Source organism: Panthera onca, chromosome C1 (assembly GCF_046562875.1).
Source record: "Panthera onca isolate mPanOnc1 chromosome C1, mPanOnc1 haplotype 2, whole genome shotgun sequence".
NCBI classification, from domain to species: Eukaryota; Metazoa; Chordata; class Mammalia; order Carnivora; family Felidae; genus Panthera; species Panthera onca.
This window is the reverse complement of record NC_138346.1, coordinates 174949543-174974001: the sequence shown is the minus strand read 5'-3', so window position 1 is coordinate 174974001 and position 24459 is coordinate 174949543. Positions and strand designations below refer to the sequence as shown.

The following is a 24459-nucleotide window of genomic DNA, read 5'->3' as shown; positions in this document are numbered from 1 at the left end:
CTGAGACCAAGTCCCTTGTCTTCCTTGTCAACCCCACACTACTTATTCCCTGCCTGGTAGTAACTGACTGCTTCCCATTCCTGCGTGGGACTATTCCACTTCCTGGTGTGTTTGCCCAGGATCTTTCTTCTTCCTGGACGTCTATCCATAATTCCTCTGCATCCACCAGGACTCAGCTCAGGTGTCACTAAGCCAGAATGCTCTCCTTAATCCCACTGCTGAATTGGGTGTCTCTTTCCTGTTCTTAGTTCCCTCTACTCGTCTATTTTGTCTACCAGAAGTTGAGCCCTGTGATGGCAAAGGAGTCTTGTCATAGCTATCCAAAGAATGAGAAGGATGACAGGACCTGACACCTTGCAGGATGGGTAGAAGTGTTAAATGACTTACCACAAATGAAGTGCTTAAAATAGTGTATATAGTGGCAGTACTCATGGGAAGCACTCAGTACGTATTTCGTATAGTCTTAGTATCTTTAGAAACCTGTACCTTATCAGGCACCTAGGAGGCACTAAAGTAAATCTTTGCTTACTTTGAGGCACCAACTTGTCTATACTGTCAATGCTGCTTAATAATTTCATAATTAATTCTTAGCATCTTCACTGTGTGACCTTAATGTAAGAAAAAAAAGTGACATTAAAAAATTATCCCTTTCAATAAAAGGGATCAGGACACTTTGGAGGAATAACTAATTCTACATCTTGGGGAGGTAATATATGAGTCTGAGGCATCTCATAGCGCCAGGAAGTAAGGAAGTGCTAAGACAAAACAAGGAAAAACACACAAAATAATGGGGTATGTCAAAGGCACATAAAAGCCAATGGAAAGACCTTCCATCAGTATCAGTCAAAACCACAACAATTTGAGCAAGAAAATGAATAAAAGAGTATTAGATTTTAACACAAAGTATAAAATAAATACCCATGAGCCCATACAGATATAAATAAGTGATTGAATATATAAATAAATGAGGGAGAATAGATAAATCTCTAGTGCAGAAGAATTTAAAATAACTTCTGTAAATATTTTACCCGCAAAGAGGTGGAGTAAAACTCCACATTCCTTAAGTATGGGCTGGGACTGGTGATTTCCTTTCAAACAGGACAATATGGAAATGGAGTGAACAAGAATGGCTTTGGAGTAGAGAAGCCTGACAAACACCATGTTGGCCAGGTGGCCAAAGTCAACATCAACAGTGATATGTCTTGGTACTAAGTACCTTTGATATGATGTGATGAAAATGGCACTTTCACTTTGTGGTTTTTCTCCCCAGAACTTATAACCTGGGCCTAATCATGAGAAAAACTTCAGACAAAACTTCGTTGAAATACTGAGGGACACTGTAAAATACCTGACCAGTACCGCACAAAACTACCAAGACCATCAAAACCACAGAAAGCTTGAGAAACTCACAGCCAAGAGGAGTCTAAGGATGCCTGAGGATGAAATATATAGTATCCTGGACAGGATCCTGGAACAGAAAAAGGACATGAGGTAGAAACTAAGGAAATCTGAGTAAAGTATGAACTTTGGTTAAAATAATGTATTAAGATTAGTCACTGATTGTGACAAATATACCACACTAATATAAGATGTTAATAATAGGAGAAACTGGGGGTGGGTTACATGGGAACTCTCTATAAAATTTTTGCAATTTTTCTATAAGCATAGAAGTAATCTAAAATAAAAAATTTATTTTTAAAAAAGTGTCCATTACATGCAAGGCTCTCTGGAGGGTGCTTTTCACCCATCAGCTAATTTAACTCTCACAACAGATGAGAATATTGAGTCTCAAAGAAACTAAGAGATTTGCCTAAAGTCACACAGTTAAAAAACCTCATAACCAGGATTCAAACCTGGGACCAATGACCTCCAAACTTTGTGATCGTTTGATGACACTTTATTGTGACTCTAGGGCAAGAAGTGTTCTCCCTGAGGAATTTAAGTGGCAGGAGAAGGCAGGGGATGTCATTATGTAAGACGGTGATGGGTGGTGTAAGCCTTAGCCTATCACAGGTATTCAAGTACTTGGTATTTCTTTCCATAATGCTTGTACTTCTAGGTTTCTTGACTAACAAATGTTCCGATTTCAATGCTATTATTGAGAAATGACTATTTAATTTCTTAAACAACTTCTTCATGCACTCTAAGAAATAAGTTTTGCAATAATATTTCATTTTTCATTTTCCACCCTGCTTTTACTTAAGAGAAGCCTTTTGCTGTGTTTTTGGCTTGGTAACTTTTGCTTAGGGGAAGCACTTCTTGATGTGCCAGAGTCCTCCTGAGACCCAGCAGGGCTGTTAAAATTGTTTGATTTTGCATTGCATTGTTAAGAAATAAAAGAAGGAAAAACGGAAGAAAGGGGTGGGGGGAGATTTACATCAATATCCAACTTCATTTATACTCTTTCCATTGAAGCATCAATCAATTTTTTAAAGTATTTAAAAATGAAACTTTGGAAAAGAAACCAGTTTTTAATCAGTTTTGATTATTCTTCCCTGGTGGATTCATACTGTTTTATCATCATTTCCCCCCGCCCCTCTTACATTTTCTGGGATTCTGGCATGAGTTGTACCACATGGGGTGAAATGAATAAAAGTACCATCTATACATACATGCAACCCAAGATTTTCTCCCGGTGTATATTTATTGAATCAATATATGATTGTGTGTGTGTGTGTGTGTGTGTGTGTGTGTGTGTCTGTGTGTGTAGAAAGAAAGAATAGCAACATCCAATTTACCACCTTGAGTCCAATCAATGGCCTAATGTTCAAGCACAAGGGAAGGGAACTCCTGCAGATGCCCATCTCACCATCACTGGCCTCGCCCCAGAGTCCCTGCCATTCTAAATACCTACCCACTGGCCCTCTTGCATTTCAAATCATCAGTCTTCACACTCTCCCCACTCATCCATCCCTGTCCTCTCTGTTCTTGTAATTGCACCAATGTCTCCATGGTTATCCAGGTGGGAATCTTTAGGGTGGTCTTGGATCCTTCCTCTTGGCACATTCCATTTCTCTATTCTATTGCCAACTCCAGCTGATTTTATCTGTGCGTTTTCTCAAAGTCCTCTCTCCTCTCCCCCCCATTCTCACTGCTTCCACCATATCCACGTGCTCATTACTTCTCACCTGGGCCTTTCCAACGATCTCCTAATTGGTTTCCTCACTTCCAGCCTCTCGCGTCCATAATCTGTCTTCCATTCGTTCACTGGTTTAATTTCCCTAAAGTGCAGCTCTAATCCTGTAACCCCACTGCTAAAAAAGTTAAATGGCTCCCCACTGCCTCCAGGATAAATGCCAAAATCCTTAGCTTGGCATTCAAGGCCCTTCCCCATCTGGCCCTAGACAACCTTTCCAGACTTATCTCCTATTACTGCTCTATGTGAATTTCCTGTTCCAGCCAAATTGATCTGCTCATTACTGCATGCATGTGTTGTCTCTGATTATGGGCTTCTCTCAAGCTTAAGCTATTTCTGTTGTTTGGAGATACTTGTTCACTCCTCTTTGCTTACTGGTAAAGGTTATGTCCCACCTAACGCACAGGTTATGCCTGGCCACCAAACCCCACCTAATTGTCTATACCATTAACATAGCCTTTTATCTTTACCATTTCAGTATGTAATCTATGTTTCCACCTCAAGTATGAACCTCTCAACAACAGTAATGGTGATTAGAGCATACAATTTTAATGAATTGGTTATAAGTCAGCCTTTATGGGGGGAAAAAAAAGGTATGAGGGCATGAACTATGAAGAAAATCTGGCAGCTGTTCTCACAATGCATTCAGCATCATTCTTTCTTTCTGATGAGCGAGGGTCTGCATCAACCAGGTCCTTCTCTTTCGTTACACCCTTAAGGTTGAGCTTCCTTCAAGGAAGCTCTACAGTTTCTTTAGTAAATGACTTCACCTATCCAAATCTCCCAGATGTTCTAAGAGAAGCCTGAGTTCCAGTAATGGATACTAAGTTGTCTCAAAGTTGGAGGGCCTTCACTTTCTTTCTTACCTCCTTCCCTCTGCTGACATCCCACTACCCTCCCCCCCACACACACACACTCCTGAATCTGATTCCAGTGAACTTCTAACATAGTAATTCAAAAATATAGTGAGCCTAAGAATAAATGAAGAATTTTTAAGTATGTAGGTATCTGTCTTCTACCCCCATAGGTTTGGATTCTGTAGGTCTGAACTCTGTCCCAAGAACACATATGTTTAGCAAACTCCCTGGGTAATTCCAATGATAGTCTGAGGACCACACTTTGAAAATCACTACTTTGAAGAATTTTTTAACGTTTATTTATTTTTGAGAGACAGAGAGAGAGAGAGAGAGTGTAAGCCAGGAAGGGGCAGAGAGAAGGGGAGACACAGAATCTGAAGCAGGCTCCAGGCCCTGAGCTGTCCGCACAGAGCCTGATGCAGGACTCGAACCCACAAACTGTGAGATCATGACCTGAGCCGAAGTCAGATGCTTAACTGACTGAGCTACCCAGGCACCCCTGAAAATCACTACTTTGAATAAAAATTAAAAAAAAAAATAAATTAAAACTTGAAACATGAAAAAAAAAAAAAGAAAATCACTACTTTGCAGTATGGTTCTACATTCCTGCTCATCTTATATCCTTTGGGTCACTTGGGACTACTTTCCATTTCTGAAACTTTTCCTGATTATTCCATTCATGCACCTTGGCTCCACTTCTGCTTCAGCAGCAATGACTTTCCTTTTATTACATCTCCCCAAATCCTACCAATCCATAAGAACGCATGCCTCATGAGGGTGGGACTTTTATTTATGTTGGTCATTGTTGTAACTTCAGCACCTAGAACAGTGCCTGCCACATAGGAGATGCTAAAACAATCTTTGTTGAACAAAGGCATGAATCTGTCAAGAGGGAACTCAAATGTCATTGCTTCACTGGCACAGTCTCTAATCACAACCAAAAGAAATAGCTGCATCTTCTTAACCTTAGCACCTTCTCCCTTGTACTTTGGCTCATGGGTTGGCTAAAATTTTTCTATAAAATTTTATAAAATTTCAGGTAAATATTTTAGTCTTTACACTGTTGCAGCCACTCAGTTCTGTTGTGACATTGCAAAAGCAGCCAAAACCAAGTTGTAATTAAATGGGTATGGTTGTATTTCTATAAAACATTTTTTCTTCAAAAGATAGGCAGGTGGTGGGCTGGACTTGGCCCATAGACTGTACTTTGCTGACCCTAGCTCTATTCATTCATGTACCAAATTTCTCCCTTAGGCTAGATTCCTAAATTATAAATTATTTGAGACGGGGACAGAATGTTATCAGGAAATAAATGTGTGTGTGCATGTGCATGTCTGTGTGCATGAATGTTTATATATGTATATGTGCATTATGTAGATATATATGCAACACACACACACACACACACACACACACACACACACCAGTTTTCTCATCACTGAAACCTGATAAGATATTGTAGTTGAAGTGCCCAACATAGTGCCTACCCTGTAACACGTGCTCCATAAGTCTTACTTTCCCACCTTTTTTCCCTTAAAACAGCACTGCCATCCTCATATAAGGCATTCAGCAGCATGTTTATCATGGGCCTCCAAGAGCAAAGGGCCATGTCTCAGACTCAGTGAAGCTTGGAGGTGAACAAGAAACCACTCTGGGTAAGGACTCAGAAATACGTGATGTAGTCCCACCTCCACTCACTCTTTCCCCTGGCACATTAACTTCTTCTTTCGTGGAGACAAAAATTTCATGCCCTTTTCATCCTCCTCACGCCTCCCAGGTTCCTTGCTCATACCCTCACTCTCTTGGCTGATGACCTCACTGCCGGTAGAAGCCACCTTGCATTCTATCACCTTCCCACATCCATGCTCTAAAACTGCCCTCAACTCCCGGTACCCATGCTTCTCGCCTTTCCTCCTGCTCCCCCAGAAGGTGTCCCCACACCTATCAGAGGCACACCCCACCAGTCACAAAGGACTTTAGTCTTTTACACATCACCTCTTCCTTTGGCATCATCAGTCACCCACCAAATGTGCTCTCACATCTCACACTTAAAAGCAAAACCAAATATAAGCTCTCCTGACTCCCTTATCTACCTTCCATATATCACTTCATGTCTCTTCAACTTTTACTGCCAAATTTCTCAACAAACTGTCTAGTACTTTCATAGTCTCATTCCATTGCTCTTTTGGTTTTTCAGAAAATAAAATTAAAAAGAACAGAAATGTAAATAGACATATTCATCTACAAAAGCTTCATAATTCACAAATGATATCTTGCTGTTTTTTTAATGTTTATTTATTTCTGAGAAAGAGAGAGAGTGCAAGTGGGCGAGAAGCAGAGAGAGAGGAAGACACAGAATTAGAAGCAGGCTCCAGGCCCTGAGCTGTCAGCACAGAGCCCGATGCAGGGCTCGAACTCGTGAACTGTGAGATCATGACCTGAGCTGAAGTCGGACACTTGACTGAGTCACTCAGGCCCCCCTGGTGTTTTGGTTTTTTTTTTGTTTGTTTTTTTTTTTTTTCAGATTTAGAGTTGCAAAAAAGCCCTACAGACACAAAATAGAACATTTCCTGTTCACATTTTCAGTTGATTCCCAGTTGGTTTCCATCCTCCCCACTGCCACTGACGCCCTCTATGTTGCCAAATTCAAGGGAGACTTCTCTGTCCTCATTTTACCTGGCAGTGGGATTCCAGACCTCACCACTGCCTCCTTGAATTGCTCTCCTCCCTTGGCTTACAGTTTCATTCCTCCTGGCTTTCCTTCTTGCTCACTGGTCTCTCCTTCTCGGTCTTCTTGACTGGCTCCTCCTCTTCCTCTTCTGAATCTTGGGCTCTTTTTATCTTCTATAGCTACCTGTTCTTCCCTAGTGAGCTCACTGTGGCTTTAAACACCATCTGAATGCTAGTAATTCCCAAATTTATATTTCTAGCATAGACCAGTATCTTGAGCTCTAGACATCACTACGTTTTCTACTAGGGATCTAAAATTTAATACGGCTCTGGTGAATCTCTTCATAACTGCCCAAGCCAGTTTCTCTCTCACTCTGCCTCAACTCAGCAAATGACACCTTCTTGCTTACGCAAAACCCCTTGGAGTCATCCTTGATTTCTCCCTTTTTCCATAGTCTCTGTGACCCAATCTAATCCATTAGCAAACTCTATTGGTCGAAATTCCCAATTCCATCTCTACTTCAACTCCAATAAGCAGCCTAGTCCCATTGATTGTAACAACCTTCGGACATAGCCTCTTTCTCTTGCACCATTAGTCTCCTGCTCTACTAGGTTACGACCATGGCCCAACAAACATGCTCTTGTCTCCTCTCTTAAAAGCAAAACAAAAACCATCTCTCACTGGGATGATTGCAACAGTTCCTAACTGGTTTCCTGCTTCTACTTTACCTTCTTACAACCTATGTTTCACACAAGGGCCACATGCCTATGAAATAAATATAAATCTGATTGTCTCCTTCCAAACTGGAAATCTGTCCCCTTGCTCACCATTGCTAAATAAAAACAAAAGCCAAAACAAAATGAAAATATGCTTCTGCCTACCCCCCGGGCCCCCAAGAAATGCCACTCTTCTGACTCATGATGTTGCATCCACAAGGATATTTCTTGCTGCAGATTAAACCTGACAAGCCCTTTCCCACCCCTGGGTCTTTGTGTTTACTGTTTCCTCCACCTGAAATGCTCTTCATCAGCTCTTTCCATGGTTTCCTCATTCTCTCCTATAGGTCTCAGCTTAATTATCCCTTCTTCAGAGAGATCTCCTATGACCACTTCAGCTAAAATAATATTATCAGTGCTCAATTGTCCTATTTGTTATCACTCTGTTTATATCCCTCATAGACATTATCACAACAAGATACACCTTGTTCATTAATTACCTTTCTTTTTCTGGTTTACGGCCTATCATCCACTGAGGAATAGAAGTTCCATGAAGTCAGGACCTTGTCATGTTCACTGCATACTCCTGAAACTTCTTTTTTTTTAAGTGTTTATTTATTTTGAGGGGTGGGGGCAGAGAGAGAGGCAGAGAGAGAGGCATAGAGAGAATGCCCAGTTGGCTCCGAGCTGTCAGTGCAGAGCCTGACATGGGGCTTGATCCCAAGAACTGTAAGATCATCACCTGAGCCAAAATCAAGGTCAGACGCTGAACTGACTGAGCCACCCAGGCACCCCATCCTGAAACTTAACCAATGCCTAACACATAGTAGCAGCTCAATAAATATTTTTTAAATGAACACATTTACATGAACAAGACATTTTTACCTGCACATCTCCACCCAACTGTTAGGACTGTCTCCCCTCTCTTTCTCCACTTGACAAAGCTATCTTTATCACCCAAAATCTAGTTTAAACAGTATCTCTGTTGCTACTCCCCTGGGATTGGTCACTCCTTCCTCTGTGCCATTATGCTGTTTGTTCCTACCTCTACCACAGCACTAGCAATAATTACAGTCGCTGCTGTTTATTGAGCATCTACTCTATACCAGGTGTAGTGCTAAGTGTTTTAAAAATATTGTCTAACTTGGGGCACCTGGGTGGCTCAGTCGGTTGAGCACCCAACTTTGGCTCAGGTCATGATCTCCCAGCTTGTGGGTTTGAGCCCCACGTCGGGCTCTGTGCTGAGAGCTCGGAGCTTGGAGCCTGCTTTGGATTCTGTGTCTCCCTCTCTCTCTGCCCCTAACCCACTCTCATCCTGTCTCTGTCTCTCTCAAAAATAAATAAACATTAAAACAATTAAAAAACAATATTGTCTAACTCAGCCCACCCAATCACACTAGGGATGGGAATCATGTCCTCCATTGCAGAGATGAGAAAACAGAGTCTCAGGGAATTTATGCTACTTGCCCAAGATCACAAAATAAGGAGGAACCAGAGATTCAAACCCATCTGTTCAATTCTAGAGGTCGTACTCTTCAGCACTGAACCCTATCTTGCAACTTATTGCACTGTAATGTCTTACATATCTGTCTCTCCCAACCTCCCTAAGGGACGGGAATTTCATACGGCTCTGAACATCCCCAGGACACAGCAGTCCACTAGGCACAGAATTGGTGCTTAAGAAATATTTGTGGGGAAAACAAGTCTGTCATTCATAAGTATATCTGAACACTTTGTGAACCTATGAATAAGTATTAGCAGCCAGAAAGAAAAAGAGCAAGAAAAAGAAAGTGAGTTGGATGGCTCCAAGAAGTAGGTACACACAATAGCTAACTAGGCTAAGTGTGCGGTGTCCCAGACTCGATGTTTTTCACACCAAACACAATACCAAGGTCACTGCCAAAGAAGACAGACATTATGTAATTAGGGAATGCAGTGCCAGCAATTACTCCAGAAGCTATTTGAAACTGAAACATGCCGGTGTTTGCTCATGTCCCTGTTCACACAAACAAAAGGCCTACATCTTGGAAACTGTTTTGCTTTGTTTGCTTGTAACAGCTCAAGTCACCCTTCACTTGGCAGCCAGTGGCACAATCTTGCTGGAGGCATTGCCTGGACCCCAGTTTTTCCTGTGGACTGTTGCAAGCAAATAAGAAGATAAATGAGATGCCTGGTTTATGCCTGGGGCATGGTGTTAGGCCGAGTTGTGAGACAACGGAGCCTACAGGGTCCTGCCTCCTGGGGCATCACCCGTTTCCATGGATTGTGGAAATGGAGGCTTATTGGGGAGACTGTCTGGGAACACCTGCAAAGACAAGACAAACTGGGGAAGGCATCTCCCATTTCTGTCCAAGCTTCTTATACTTTCTCATTTGTTCCTGACAGCAAATAGGTATTTCCGTTTTTCAGATGAGAAAATGAAAACTCAAAGGCATACACAACTTGTTAAGATGATGCCACCAGTGGCTGAGCTCAAATGTCAGCACTGGTTTGTCTATCAACCCTATGCTCGTCTCTCCATCATGTTATTAATTAATCACCCAATTTTCTCCTCCCGTATTGGTGCCCTTGCTATTCTACAACCCTTCCACAGCCCCTGCCCTAAATTTTCATACTTGCTTTTATTCTTTCCTGACTGGCTCTTCCCTCGGATTCTGCATGTTCCACCCACTGCTACCATCAAGTTCTAGCAGAAATGTCACTTTCTCAGTGAGGGCTTTCCCAGCCTCCACTGTCACCCCCTCTCTTCTTTCTACCTTTCTACCTTTTCTATCAAACTTATGACATCCACCTAATAGAGATGGGAACTTGATTTTGTTGCTGTTGTTGCTTGCTGTCTTTTTCCCCAAACCAGAATGTAAACTCCATGGAATCAGTGAATTTATCTATTGTTCACTGATGTATATCTTAGCACTAAGAACAGCATCTGGAACATACCTAGTGTTCAGTAAGTAGCCACTGAATAAAGGAATAATTTTAAATCACAAAAACTTTAAATATAAGCTGACCAAGTACATTCAGTATGAAGTTAATGCTTCTGGGGAGGGGAAGTTACTAAAACAACAACAACAACAACAACAAAGTCAGATTGGTTAAGACGGCAGAGCAGCATGGAGACCCTGAGCTCATCTCATCCCCGAAATGCAGCCAGATCAGCACCAAACCATTTTGAACACTAGGAAATTGATCTGAGGATTCACACAACGTTTTGCTTAACTTGAGCCACAGAATTCGGCAGGTACACGGTGTGGAGAGGTGAACTGGGGGAGAGAAAAGCTGCAGAGGGCAGGGAGCTGTTTTTGCAGTAAGAGGACAGAGAAAAGGAAAGGAGGAGAGTATGGCACATCGGGGTCTTGCAAGAAAAGCACTCCCCTGAAAGTACCTGGAGAGAAAGAGAAAGAATGAAAACACATGCAGGGGACTGGAAAAGAAATCTGTTCCCCAAAATCATTCATAGGAAGCAAGGGTAGAATTTCATTACCACAAGGATTCTATAAACAGTGAAAAGCAGAGTCTAAAGTTTTGGAGCTCAGTGCCTGGCAGTGCTCTGGTGAGGAAGGAAGCAGGGTAAATCCTCAGAAGAGGCAGTGCGTTCTGAGGGATCTGTGGGCCATATGGGGAGAATCAGTTCCCTGCTTGGAGTACATTTGGTAGAATCTCTATGGCCTCCTGACAGGTAAAGTTCCCAGTGGACCCCGGAGAGCAGCCACATTTGCTGGTATTGGGACGAAGACACCAGAGTGTGGTGAAACCTGGTGCTGGATATGTGTTGTAATTTGCCATAATCTCTGGACCTCTGCTGATGCACTATCACTCAAACGTTTTCTGGGGCAAGCCGGCACCCAGACATTGCTCAGGGAGACCTTCCCCCAAAGAGTCTGCATAGGTCCAAGCCGCAGGGGTCTATGAAGGGTGGGGTTTTGAAACACAACCCCATTTGAGATAAAAATCTGGAGGGAGGTGACACCTGGCAGGCTGACATCTTGGACACAGACAGGGTAAAGGGGCGGGGGAATGGATGGAGGCCTGAGACACAGGAGGAGTACTTGACTGTGGGTCCGTGAGAGCACAAAGCTCCTGTGCCACAGACTAGGGAGCTGGGTGAAGCTATTTCCCTCATATGCATGCACTCGCAGGTGCACCAGACTGATCCATTCCAGTAAACTAAGCAGTGCCACCGAGTGGAGAACAGAGCCATTACACCAAGTCCCACCCAACTGCACCCTCTAAGCACATCCCCTAGAAGACCATCACAAGTCACTGCTCCTGCTTACTGTATGGACTATAGAAGGCTTGATAGTTTCAGTTCTAGGGGAAACTGGATGTAACTTCATTCAGGTTTCATTCTGTTTGCTGGTTCATTTATTTGTTTGTTTTCTTTGCTTCTGTTTTTGCTTAAATTTTCTTCCTTCCTTTCTTTCTTTTCTTTCTTTCTCTTTCTTTTCTTCCTCATTCTTGGATACAGAAAAACTTTATTTTTATTTTTATGTATTGTTTTACTTTTTTATTTAAAAATTTTTATTCTATTTCATTTTCTTTATTTCATTTTATTCTATTTTATTATACTTTTTTTAATTTTTAAATTTTTTCTTACCTTTAAAAAAAATTTCTTTCCTTTTTTTTCTTTATTCTATCAAGCTTCTTTAAACAAGCAGGCCAAAAACACACCTAGGACCTAGCTTCCTTTATTTGATTTATTGTTTTGTTTTTAATTTTTTAATTTTTAGTTTTTACTTTATTATTTTGTTTCTTCCTTCAAAATAAGAAAACAAAAGCATTAATCCCCTAAAAAAGAAGAGGAAGAAATGACAGTTGGGGGTTTAATCAACACAGATATAAGCAAGATGTCTGAACTAGAATATAGAACCACAATGATAAGAATACTAGCTGGGGTTGAAAAAAGCATAGAAACCCTTTCTGCAGAGATAAAAGAAATAAAATCTAGTCAGGACAAAATTAAAAATGCTATAACTGAGATACAATCTTGAAAGGATGCCATGACAGCAAGGATGGATGAAGCAGAGCAGAGACTCAGTGATTTAGAAGATAAAGTTATGGAGAATAATGAAGCAGAAGAAAAGAGGGAAACAAAGCAAAAGACCATGATACAAGACTTAGAGAACTCAGTGACTTATTAAAAATGAATAACATCTGAATCACTGAAGTCCCAGAAGATGCAGAGAAAGAAAAGGGAGCAGAAGACTTATGTGAGCAAATTAGAGCAGAAAACTTTCCTAATTTGGGGAAGGATGCAGACATCAAAATCCAAGAAGCACAGAGCACTCTCATTAGATTCAACAAAAACAAACCATCACCAAGGCATATCATAGTCAAATGGACAAAATACACAGACAAGGAAAGAATTATGAAAGCAGCAAGGGAAAAAAGTCCTTCATCTATAACAGAAGACAGATCAGGTTTGCAGCAGACCTATCCACAGAAATCTGGCAGGCCAGAAAAGAGTGGCAGGATATAGTCACTGTGCTGTATCAGAAAAATATGTAGCCAAGAATTATTTACCCATCAAGGCTGTCATTCAAAATAGGATAAAGAGTTTCCCAGAAAAACAAAAACTAAAGGAGTTCCTGACCACTAAACCAGCCCTGCAAGAAATTTTAAGGGGGACGCTTTGAGTGGAAGAAAGAAAAAATGAAACAAAAAAGACCAAAAGCAACAAAGACTAGAAGGATAAAAGAACATCACCAGAAACACCAACTCAAGAGGCAACACAATGGCACTACATTCATATCTTTCAGTACTTACTCTAAATGTCAACAGACTAAACATTCCAATCAAAAGACACAGGGTATCAGAATGGATAAGAAAACAAGCCCATCTATATGCTGCTTACAAGAGACTCATTTTAGACCTAAAGACACCTGCATATTGAAAGTAAGGGGATGGAGAACCATCTACCTTGCTAATGGTCATCAAAAGAAAGCTGGAGTATCCATAATTATATCAGACAAACCAGATTTTAAAATAAAGTCTGTAACAAGAGATGAAGAAGGGTATTATATTATAATTAAAGGGTCTATCCACTAAGTAGATCCAATAATTGTAAATATTTATGCCCCCACAGTGAAAGCACCCCAATATATAAATCAATTAATCACAAATATAAAGAAACTCATTGATAATAATAACATAATAATAGGCAACTTCAACACCCCCACTTACAACAATGGACAGATCATCTAATCAGAAAATCAACAAGGAAACAATGGCTCTGAATGACACACTGAGCCAGATGGACTGAACAGATATATTCAGAACATTTCATCCTACAGCAGCAGAATGCACATTCTTCTCGAGTGCATGTGGACCATTTTCCAGAATAGATCACGTACTGGGTCACAAATCAGCCCTCAACAAGTACAAAAAGATCAACTTCATACCTTGCTTATTTTCAGACCACAACACTATGAAACTCAAAATCAACCATAAGAAAAAATTTGGAAAAACCATGAATACTTGTAGATTAAAGAACATCCTACTAAATAATGAATGGATTAACCAAAACAAAGAGGTAATTAAAAAGCACACAGCAGCCAATGAAAATGAAAACATGACAACCCAAAACTTCTGGGATGCAGGAAAGGCAGTCATAAGAGGGAAGTACACAGCAATCCAGGCCTTCCAAAAGAAGGAAGAAGGGTCTCAAATACACAATCTAACCTTACACCTAAAAGATCTGGAAAAAGAACAGCACATAAAGCCCAAAACCATCAGAAGAAGGGAAATAATAAAGATTAGAGCAGAAATCAATGATATCAAAACAAAAACAACAATAACAACAACAACAAAACAGATCAATGAAGCCAGGAGCTGGTTCTTTGAGATAATTAACAAAATTGATAAACCCCTAGCCAGACTGATCAAAAAGAAAAAGGAAAGGACCCAAATAAATAAAACCACGAATGAAAGAGGAGAGATCACAACCAACACCACAGAGATACAAACAGTAACATGAGAATATTATGAGCAACTCTATGCCAACAAACTGGATAATCTGGAAGAAATGGAGAAATTCCTAGAAACATATAAACTACCAAAACTGAAACAGGAGGAAACAGAAAATTTGAACAGGCCCATAACTAGTAAAGAAATTGAATCAGTAATGAAAAATCTCCCAACAAACAAGAGTCCAGAGTTGGATGTCTTTCCAGGGGAATACTACCAAACATTTAAAGAAGAGTTAACACCTATTCTTTTGAAGCTGTTCCAAAAAATAACATGGAAGTAAAACTTCCAAACTCATTCTGTGAGGCCACCATTACCTTGATTAAAAACCAAACAAAGACCCCACTAAAAAGGAGAACTACAGACAAATTTCCCTGATGAACATGGATGCAAAAATTCTCAACAAGATACTAGCAAAATGGATCCAACAATACATTAAAAGAATTATTCACTATGATCAAGTGGGATTTATTCCTAAGGATGCAGGTCTGGTTCAATATCTACAAATCAATCACTGTGATACATCACATTAATAAAAGAAAGGATAAGAACCACAGGATCCTCTCAGTAGATGCTGAAAAAGCATTTGACAAAATACAGCATCCTTTCTTGATAAAAACCCTCAAGAAAGTAGGGATAGAAGGAATATACCTCAAGATCATAAAGGCCATATATGAAAGACACACCGCTAATATCATCCTCAATGGGGAAAATCTGACAGCACTCCCCCTAAGGTCAGGAACACGACAAGGATGTCCACTCACACCACTGTTATTCAATATAGTGTTGGAAGTCCTACTTCAGCAATTAGACAACACAAATAAATAAAAGGTATCCATATTGGCAAGGAGGAAGTCAAACTTACACTCTTCACAGATGTCATGATACTCTCCCAAACACTCCACCCAAACCCAAAACACTCCACCAAAAGCTGCTAGAATCCATGAATTCAGCAAAGTCACAGGATAGAAAATCAATGCACAGAAATCAGTTGCATTTCTATACACCAATAATGAAGCAGCAGAAAGAGAATCAAGGAAGCGATCACATTTACAATTACACTAAAACCCATAAAATACCTAGGGACGAAACTTACCAAAGAGGTGAAAAATCTATACTCTGAAAACTATAGAATGCTTATGAAGGAAATTGAAGAAGATACACAAAAAAATGGAAAAACATTCCATACTCATGGATTGTAAGTACAAATATTGTTAAAATGTCGATACTATACAAATCAATGTACATATTCAATGTAATCCCTGTCAAAAGAACACCAGCATTCTTCACAGAGCTAGAACAAACAATCCTAAAATTTGTATGGAACCAGAAAAGACCCTGAATAGCCAAAAGCAATCTTGTAAAAGAAAACCAAAGCTGGAGGCATCACAATCCCGGACTTGAAGATGTATTACAAAGTTGTAATCATCAAGACAGTATGATATTTGCACAAAAGCAGACACTTACATTAATAATACAGAATAGAGAACCCAGAAATAGACCCACAAATATATGGCCAACTAATCTTTGATAAACAGGAAAGAATATTCAATGGAAAAAAGACAGTCTCTTCAGCAAATGATGTTGGGAAAACTGGACAGAGACTTGCAGAAGAATGAACCTGGACCACATTCTTACACCATACAAAAAAATAAACTCAAAATGGATGAAAGAGACCTAAACATAAGACAGGAAGCCATCAAAATCCTAGAGGAGACAACAGGCAACAACTTCTTTGACCTTGGCTGCAGCAACTTCTTACTTGACATGTCTCCAGAGGCAAGGGAAACAAAGGCAAAATAAACTATTAGGACCTCATTAAGATAAAAAGTTTCTGCACAGTTAAGGAAACAATCAGCAAATCTAAAAGGCAACTGACAGAATGGGAGAAGATATTTGCAAGTGACATAACAGATAAATAGTATCCGAAATCTATGTAAGGAACTTATCAAACTCAACACCCAAAAACCAAAGAATCCAATGAAGAAATGGGCAAAAGACATGAACAGACACTTTCCCAAAGAAGACATCCAGATGGCTAAGAGACACATCAAAAAATGCTCAACATCACTCATCATCGGGGAAATACAAATCAAAACCATACTACCTCACACCTGTCAGAATGGCTAAAATGAACAACTCAGGCAACAACAGATGTTGGCGAGGATGCAGAGAAAGGGAACCCTCTTGCACTGTTGGTGGGAATGCAAACTAGTACAGCCACTCTGGAAAACAGTATGAGGGTCCTCAAAAAATTAAAAATAGAACAACCCTACGACCCAGTAATTGCACTACTGGATATTTATCCAAAGGATACAGGAGTGCTGATTCAAACAGGCACTGCACCTCAATGTTTATAGCAGCACTATCAACAATAGTCAAAGTATGGAAAGAGCCCAAATGTCCATCTACAGATGAATGGATAAAGATGTAGTGTGTGTGTGTGTGTGTGTGTGTGTGTGTGTGTGTGTGATGGAATATTACTCAGCAATCAAAAAGAATGGAATCGTCATTTGCAACAACATGGATGGAGCTAGAGTGTATTATGCTAAGTGAAATAAGTCAGAGAAAGACAGGTGTCATATATACTTCACTCACACATGTAATTTAAGATACAAAACAGATGAACATAAGGGAAGGTAAGCAAAAATAACATAAAAACAGAAAGGAAGACAAACCATAAGAGACCCTTAAATACAGAGAACAAACTGAGGGTTGCTATTGGGGTGTTGGGTTGGGGGAAGGGCTAAATGGGTGAGGGGCATTAAGGAGGACACTTGTTGGGATGAGCACTGGATATTATATTTAAGTGATGAATTACTAAATTCTATTCCTGAAATGATTATTACAATATACGTTAACTAACTTGGATTTAAATTTTTAAAAATCCAAAAATAAAAAAAAAATAAAACACATACACAGGTAACAACAATAACAAAAATGTCAGCTCAAAGATCTGGCAATAAGGAATAGTATAGAGAAGGGGTATGGTAGATCTAGACTGTCTGTGCTTGAATGCCAGCCTATCCCCATTGATTCTGTCACCCTAGACAAAGAACCTTATCTACTTGTGTTTTAGGTTGTTCCTTTGTAAAGCAGGTATGATAACAGTATCTTTCACATAGGGCTGTTTTAAGGATTAATGAGTTATTATGCATAAGGTATTTGAAACAGGGCCTGGCACACCATAAGTGACATGTGATTACTTGCTTTTATTGTCATTATCTAGTTAACTATCATTTCCCTTGAAGCATCATGCTGTAAAATTTTCCCCTGAAAGGACGTAAACCAAGGTATATCTCTTCAGGCACCTAGAAAACCACTCAACCATGCTGAGATTATTCTGAGAAGAAAAACACGAAACACAAATGAAAAAAACAACCAACACCAAACCCAAAACTTGGCTTTCTTATCAGTCCTGTGTTAAAAATCAAGCCCTGTAGCAGTAAGCTCAGACACTTAGGCATTGATTGTAAGAGGCAATTTAGACATGCCATGAGATATTAAAAGTAAGAAACAATAGGGCAATGATGCTGGAATAATTTGACTTATTTAGCGAGGGAGACGAGCTTTATTAGCTTATTCCCATCATGGCTACCCGCTTCATTTCCTCAGAACCAAGGATACAGCTCCTCAGAACCAAGGACAGCAGTCCAAACCTCAGCGCAACACGTATTTGAAGCGAAGTGTTGATTATCAGCTGGATCGTGAAGATCAATAATCTTTCTCTCGATGGCAAGAAGATCTGGATAATTAGCCAAATTGCTGCTGGCAAGTGGCTGGCCTTTGGGCTACAGTGCCCAATATATACCTGAATAGAGTTACCTTTTGCCTTTCATTAATTCCTTTGCTCCACAACAAATATTCATGAATCACCTTCATTGTGCCAGGCCCTGAGCTAAGCATTGGGGATGCAGAGCTGATAAGAAAGAGGAGGTCCCTGCCCTCATGAGTCTAACAGGTTCTCATGCTGACTAAAATGATGGGCTGGGGTTTTTTGTGGTAGGTTTTCTATCAGGAAGTGTAATTCTCTCCCTCTCTTGCCTTCCATCTCTACCTTTTATCTATTCATCCATCCACCCGCTGAAGATTTGCTGAGCTGAGGTGCTGGGGATGAGTTAAAACACAAGTTATTTCACTGATATGGAGTCTGTCTTGCTCCACAAGAATGTGAGAGGGGAAGAATCCACACAGACAAATAAATGCATTCAGGTGCTACAGTCTTCACAGGCAGGGGGCTTTGGAGTGGGGCATACAGAAGAGAACTGTTGGAAGTGAATGGGAAGCTTCAGGAAAACACCGGAGACAGATTATCAGGGTCAATGAGGAAAACTTCTATGGCATGAGGTGAGATGTCCCCAGAAGACAATTGAGGATGTACATATTAACACCTAAGAGTTCAAAAGAAAAAAAAAAGTAGTACATAGGGCATGATGTTCAGTAAAGGAGAGGAAAAACAAGATTATGTCAATGAGACATAGCACAAGAGACTTTTCCTGAATCTCCGGACTCACAAATACAGAAATGCATCTTCACACCCGCAAGTTAAACGCCTTTTCAACTTCCTCTAAAACTTGATCTCTCACTTCTTGGTCCTTTAATCACTAATGACAGCTACTGCTTATACATTGACAAGTAGAGAACAATAAAGCCATATTACTCTGATCTTGTCATCTACTAGCTCAAAAACTTCTAACGGCTGCCAATCTTCTACAGAAGGAAGTTCAAACTCCTCACTGTAATTCTCCAAGTCCCCCAAGAAGGCTCCAGCCTTCTCTTCACTTTCTCTCCTGCTGCTCCTTTCATGTAGCTCAGAAAGCACCACAACAGACTACTGGGGCGGCTGTAAACGCTAACTGCTATTTCCACGCATCGGATCCTTGCTCACCAAGTAGTTTTTACCAGAATACTTTTCTCATCACCTTAACCTGTTGAGATGCTACCCCCAGTGGAAGTCCATCTCAAATGCTACTCATTGATTCTTCCATCCACTCAATTATTTACTGAGAACCCCCCAAAGTGTCGGTCCTGGTGAATAGCAAGATGAATGAGAAATGTTTTCTCATTCAAGCAATTTGCAGCCCTAGTCAAAGGTGGAGGAGGGAGAGACACAAGTACAATTTGATGAATTATTTCTCTGCTTTCTCCAGGTGATCAAAATGAATCTCCTTTGTTTGCAAAGTGCCTAGTAGCGTGTGGGTTAGGGGGCGAACATACAGTAGGTACTAGATACTTACTTGCTTATTTACTTAGTTATTTTGTTGTTTATTTGTATACTATCACGCTTAACAGTTTTGCATTCATAATAGCCAGTGTTATTGTTTTCCCCCCTTCACACCCATTTCCGCTACCAGAGGGCAAAGGTCTTGGTTTAACTGTTTCTGTGTGCTTGTATCCACAGTGCTTTCCACACAGGACATATACTAAATGTTTGCTGAATGTAAGTGAAATGAAACAAGGAAAAGAAAGGGCAAAAGGTGGAGGAAAGAAGAGCTTTGAGGCCAAAGTTGTCCATTAATTTCAGTTTGAGTGTTTTAGACCCTACTGTTTCCTCCAGGTTACTAAAGCAAATTTATCTGAGCAAATAAGCTTCCATATTTGCATTTCTTTGAACCTTAATTTGACATGCAAATAAGCCACTAACTAGAGCTGGGCTTCAATCAGCCTTGTTTAAACAGAAATCCCCATAGCTATTCTTAGAAAGAAGCTAGCATTAGCCAGCACAGGCAACAATGACAGGCATCAAGGCGAAGGAAGGGCATGTGCTTTTCTGAATCTCCCTATGTACCTGTTCCAGAGCCTTTTTCCCTGAGGTTAGACTCTGAGGGTTAGCAACCTAGGGGTGCCGGGGTGGCTCAGTTGGTTAAGCATCTGACTTTGGCTCAGGTCATGATCTCGCGGTTTGCGAGTTCGAGCCCCGCATCGGGCTCTGTGCTGACTGCTCAGAGCCTAGAGCTTGCTTCAGATTCTGAGTCTCCCCCTCCCTCTGACCCTCCCATGCTCATGCTCTCTCTCTGTCTCTCAATAATAAATAAACATTAAAAAAATAAAAGCAACCTAAAGTCTTTACAGGCCACTTGGTCCAGCTCTCCCAGCCCCTCAGCTGGCATCCCCTCTGCTAGTGGTGTCCAGCCTCTCTTGGCACATCACCACTGACGGGGAGCTCATTACCTATCAAACATGCTCTCGCTATCCACAGAGCCTTTTTCATATTGAGCGCAAGAAATTCGACTCCTTGTAACTTCATGGTTGCTGGGGCCAAACAGAATGAGAATGCCCTCTTCCATAAAATAGCACTTTAGACATCTGAATAGAGCAATCTAAATCTTCTCTTTGCTCGGCTTCATAGTAGCCATTATTGCCCTCATTGTCATCTCTACCCTGCATTGATTCGCAACTATTTTACACCAATCTCTCTCAGGCTGCTGTCTCTTGTTGCCTGAATCCACCCAGCTCACGTTTCCCTTGATGGTTTTTGCAAGCCACTCCCTTCTCAACGACTAGCTTTTGACCTTATCGTTCAGATCTCAACTCGAATGCCCCCACTTTGGAGATGCCTCATCTGACAATCCCAGCTGAAAAAGAACCACTCTCGGGCTACCCTCTACACACGCCAGACATTCTTCACCACATTAAACTATATTACCAAAAACAGAACTCACAGCTATCTGAAATTGGCTAGTGCAATAAAGAGCCTGACTCCAGTTCTTCATGTTTGATCACTGGCAGCTTGTAAGCCTCACCTCTCTCTCATCTGCTCCACATCTGGGCATGCTGATAAGAAAGCCGTTAGCGTCCGTGAGAGGTTCAAACCGCATAAACCTCCAAGGGGAGGTTGCGTGTGGGGACCCTCATGCCATTCCTACCTCATCATCACCATAAAGGCTCCAAACTCATTTCATTTCCTAACTTTCTCAAGCCATTTCAGACCAGTTTGGGAAGTCTGCCCTAGTCGGCCCGAAGAGCCTATTAGGTAACAAACCTTTTCACATCTTGTTGGTGTATGTACATCACCAGCCTCAGTATCTGAAGCAGCTTTTGGGTGGGAGTCCGTTCTGTTTCTAAAGAGTTGCTAAGACATCTGGTTTCTTTACTTGCTAGTTGTTCATTTATTTAGTATCTTTCTCTCTAACTGGATGGAAGCTCTGTTTTCCCACTATCTCTGGGGGACACAGAAAGTTGCCTGTCTGGAGGCAGGACTCAGTCAAAGGAAAAAAATGGTTCCGAAGGTTTCATAATAGTTTTTGTTACAACAGCCCCAAAGAGTGACTCCCGTTGCTATTACTTGTAGCAGACTAGGTGCCAGACTCCATTCTTAGTGCTTTATTTGCATTGGCTCCTTTACTCTTCACATCAACTCAATAAAATACTTAATCTCCATTTTACAGATGAAGCTGAGGCACAGGGCAGTCGAGTAAATTACTCAACATGACATGCCAAGCAGCAGAGTCAGGATCAGCAGGAGGGAATGGGACCCCAGAGGTGCTTCAGAGTACCTCCCTGAACTCTGGACACGCAATCGCCTCCCACCACGTACCTGGACTCGCAATCGCCTCCCAAAATCCTCCCACAGTCTTTGAGGTGAGTATCTTGACCTCCATTTGCAGACGAGGAAACTGTAGCTCAGAGGTTTGGATGACTCGCCTGGACATGGCAGGTTGGCCCTAGGTTCCCTGGTTACCCCGCGTCAAAGAACCCAGAGAGCTTTGAGGGTATGGAATTGGAAGTGCAGAACAGACACCTGCTGAGAAAGAAGTTATCTAGAGGCTTGTTTGATAACAAATAGCAAGGATTTGGGGAAATTGCCCCAGTTCTATCTTCTACTGCACATTAAATCAAAATGAAGGATCCTTATCATTAACACTTAACTGTTCAAAGGAATATAATTTCCTGGCACTCCTATTGATCCGAGGGAATTGTTTCTTCGTATGAAAAAATGTAATTTTTTATTGTAAAAAATAGACGCTTACTGTAGAAAACTGAGAAGATAGAGAAAACTACAGGAAGATTATGAATGATTCATATTCCTGTCATCAAATTATAACTACTTATTACAGAGAAGTTTGTTTTTTTCTTTTTTTTTTTTGAAAGACGTAACAGTTGGAAAGGTCAATTTTTGAAGACAGGACATGGCTTTCAGTTAAATTCTGACTTTGCTTCTAACTAGCTGTGTGACTGTAAGAAGTTATGTTATCTCTTTGAATGTTGGTTTCTTTTTAGGAAAAATCTAGATTAATCCACCTGTCAAGATGATTTGTGAGAGTTCAAAAAGCAAGCATATATGGAAACACTTAGCATGGCAGCTGGAACACAGTAGGTCCCCAGGGAGTGTTACATTTCTTTTTTATTTGCCGCCTTTGTAATTCTGAGTCCCACGCTGCTTTCAATGAATAAACACAATGGATACTTTCTACCCCCTGTTCTATACATGTCACCACCAATCTACTAGTTTTCTATACTGATACAGTTCCTCAACTGGTAGAGAATAAATTAATTTCCTTGACCTGAGGATTAAGATGTTTATTCTGTAAGTTTATATCAGTACTTTATTCCAGAAAAATCTAAGGGTATTTTTTAAATCTGTTGTTCTTAAGTTTTACTATAATGTTAGAAAAAATTAGTTAAAGTTACATCAAAATAGTTTTTAGAAATAGGGAAGAATAATCAGAATAAGAATAGTATATGGAAAGTATACTAGATGTTGTTATACTGTATCAGCTGAAAGCAGGCAGCATAGTCCCTTGATGAGCTTGATTTTTTTCTTTTCTTTTTTTTTTTGTTTGCATATACTGAGGAAATAAGTAACTACAGCACCTCTTATTAGTAGCTTACAATCAAGAAAGTGGAGTAAATTAATAATTATGACAAATTTGGGTAATAAATGCTATGATAGAAAGGTACTCAGAAAAAGGTGTCTACACAGACTGGACATTCAAGAAAAGCTTCTTAAACAGGCCCTTGAACTATATGCATTAAGAGTTACCCACTGAGAAAAAGGGGGAGAAGCATACTCAGGCAGAAAAGATGTGAGGAAGACACGTGGTCATGAAATATAATGCTGTTTTCCAGAATCCAGAAGAAATCACCATCATTGGTGAGAGGGGAAGGAATAAGGGTAGCTAACACATATTGGGTATGAACTATGAGTTCTACATTGTTCTAAATGGGAAATTTATTATAGTGACACTCAGAGATCCAAGAAACACAGGGCAGGAGCAGAGATAAGGCTCAGAAATGAACTAGATCTGGAGAATTAAGACTCCCATTAGGAATACCTTTCCTTCCATCTCTCCAGACAAGCTTCCTCTGCTTCCCAGATCCACAAAATGTATAGCATAGCTACTATGGTGCCTGAGTTTAGCAGGTTCTTAAAATGTCTAGGGAATGAATTAACTGACCCAGCTTGAATCAGTCAGCAGGGAAACAAGGTCAGACCAGGGGAACAAGGTCAATTTTAGGAAAACACAGATCTGCCTACAACCAAGGTGATGAGAGTTCTGTACAGAGGAGCAGTTCCATAAAAGTGGGTGGTGGACAGACAATCCCACTGGCCTCATCTAGGCAGGCAATTGGTGATAAATCTTGAGAGGCAGGCAGGCAGGCAGGCATCTAATCATGAGGGTTTTTTTTTTTTTTTTTGTCTGCTAAGCTAAACCATATTCATTTCATGCTGAAAGTTACGAGCAGACTTTGAAGGATTTGGAGTATGGGAATGACATGAGGGTCAAATCTTCATTTTAGAAAATCACTCTGGTAGAGGTTTTCAGGTAAACCTAATGAACCAAATTTGGTTGCATTTATCTCCATTCTCTCCCAAACACTAGCCCCAAATGACAACCATGGTATGTATAAAGAAACAAACACCTACAAAGGGAACAAGAGAGGAGGAAGTGGCTGATACAGGGCATATCATCAAATTCAGGGAGATGGACAAGAAATGAACAAACAGTACAGAAGTGAACACTGAGTGCCTACAGCAGGGGTATCACAGTGAAGACAGGCCATTAGCCCCACAGTATCCTAGAAAGTCTGGGATTTGGCCCCAGGTCCCCAGAAAGACAGGATGGGGCTCCAGCCTGAAAAAGGGGACAGCTAAGACTGTATACAGAATAGTAA

General features: G+C 40.6%; 1 protein-coding gene across 3 annotated transcripts in view; it reads right to left on the bottom strand.

Annotated features, from left to right (window-relative positions):
• DAB1 (DAB adaptor protein 1) overlaps nucleotides 1-24459 on the bottom strand; it is a 1137940-nt gene that overhangs the window by 479286 nt on the left and 634195 nt on the right. For 2 of the 3 annotated variants that reach the window (XM_078451862.2, XM_078451865.2), the window contains one exon: nucleotides 1411-1468. The exons of the other annotated variant lie outside the window; for it this stretch is intronic. The gene's annotated coding sequence lies outside the window, so the exon portion shown is untranslated. The remainder of the gene's footprint in view (nucleotides 1-1410; nucleotides 1469-24459) is intronic. 3 annotated transcript variants of the gene reach the window in all.